Source organism: Arachis ipaensis, chromosome B6 (assembly GCF_059453495.1).
Source record: "Arachis ipaensis isolate K30076 ecotype BB chromosome B6, ASM5945349v1, whole genome shotgun sequence".
In the NCBI taxonomy this organism is placed as follows: Eukaryota; Viridiplantae; Streptophyta; class Magnoliopsida; order Fabales; family Fabaceae; genus Arachis; species Arachis ipaensis.
The window spans coordinates 93,131,219-93,133,176 of NC_142441.1; the positions used below are offsets into that span (position 1 = coordinate 93,131,219).

At 41.6% G+C, this 1,958-nt stretch overlaps 1 non-coding gene across 1 annotated transcript; it reads right to left on the minus strand.

Moving 5' to 3' along the window:
- Positions 1–355: 355 nt before the first annotated feature.
- LOC148561799 (small nucleolar RNA R71) lies at positions 356–463 on the minus strand. The gene has a single exon (XR_015886771.1). It is a non-coding gene; the product is annotated as a small nucleolar RNA R71 (small nucleolar RNA).
- Positions 464–1,958: the final 1,495 nt, after the last annotated feature.

The following is a 1,958-nucleotide window of genomic DNA, read 5'->3' on the forward strand; positions in this document are numbered from 1 at the left end:
TGACTTTACTGCACCAAATTCTAATTTACATGGAAGAAGCATCTCAATCCCTGCCATTGGAGCAAACAATTTTGAGCTGAAACCTCAATTAGTTTCTCTGATGCAACAGAACTGCAAGTTTTATGGACTTCCATTAGAAGATCCTTTTCAGTTCTTAACAGAATTCTTGCAAATCTGTGATACTTTTAAGACCAATGGGGTTGATCCCGAGGTCTATAAGCTTATGCTTTTCCCGTTTGCTGTAAGAGACAGAGCTAGAATATGGTTGGACTCTCAACCTAAAGACAGCCTGAACTCTTGGGATAAGCTGGTCACGGCTTTCTTAGCCAAGTTCTTTCCTCCTCAAAAGCTTAGTAAGCTTAGATTGGATGTTCAAACCTTTAGACAGAAAGAAGGTGAATCCCTCTATGAAGCTTGGGAGAGATACAAAGAACTGACCAAAAGGTGTCCTTCTGACATGCTTTCAGAATGGACCATCCTGGATATATTCTATGATGGTCTATCTGAATTATCTAAAATATCATTGGACCATTCTGCATGTGGATCCATTCACCTAAAGAAAACACTTGCAGAAGCTCAAGAACTCATTAACATGGTTGCAAATAACCAGTTCATGTACACTTCTGAAAGGAATCCTGTGAGTAATAGGACGCCTATGAGGAAGGGAGTTCTTGAAATTGATACTCTAAATGCCATATTGGCTCAGAACAAAATATTGACTCAGCAAGTCAATATGATCTCTCAGAGTCTGAATGGATTGAAGGAATCATCCAACAGTACTATAGAGGCATCTTCTGAAGAAGAAGCTTATGATCCTGAGAACCCTGCAATAGCAGAGGTGAATTACATGGGTGAACCCTATGGAAACACCTATAATCCCTCATGGAGTAATCATCCAAATTTCTCATGGAAGGATCAACAAAAGCCTCAACAAGGCTTTAATAATGGTGGAAGAAACAGGTTTAGCAATAGCAAGCCTTTTTCATCATCCACTCAGCAACAGACAAAGAATTCTTAGCAGAATCTATCTAGCTTACCAAATATAGTCTCTGATCTATCTAAGGCCACTTTAAGTTTCATGAATGAAACAAGGTCCTCCATTAGAAATTCGGAGGCACAAGTGGGCCAGTTGAGTAAAAGGGTCACTGAAACCCCTCCTAGTACTCTCCCAAGCAATACAGAAGAAAATCCAAAAAGAGAGTGCAAGGCCATAGCCTTACATGGTGTGGCCAAACCCAAAGAGGAGGAAGAGGACGTGAATCCTAGTGAGGAAGACCTCCTGGGACGCTCAGTGACCAATAAGGAGTTTCCCTCCGAGGAACCAAAGGAATCTGAGGCTCATCTAGAGACCATAGAGATTCCATTGAACCTCCTTCTCCCCTTCATGAGCTCTGATGAGTATTCATCCTCTGAAGAGGATGAAGACATTACTGAAGAGCAAGTTGCTAAGTACCTTGGTGCAATCATGAAGCTGAATGCTAAATTATTTGGTAATGAGACTTGGGAAGATGAACCTCCCTTGCTCACCAATGAACTAAATGCATTGGATAGACAGAAATTACCTCAAAAGAAACAGGATCCTGGTAAATTCCTAATTCCCTGTAACATAGGCACCATGACCTTTGAGAAGGCTCTGTGTGACCTAGGGTCAGGAATAAACTTAATGCCACTCTCTGTAATGGAGAAACTTGGGATCTTTGAGGTGCAAGTTGCCAGAATCTCTTTAGAGATGGCAGACAACTCAAGAAAATAGGCTTATGGACAAGTAGAGGACGTGTTAGTAACGGTTGAAGGCCTTTACATCCCTGCTGATTTCATAATCCTAGACACTGGGAAGGATGAGGATGAATCCATCATCCTTGGAAGACCCTTCCTAGCCATAGCAAGAGCTGTGATTGATGTGGACAGAGGAGAATTGATCCTTCAACTGAATGAGGACAACCTTGGGTTTAAAACTC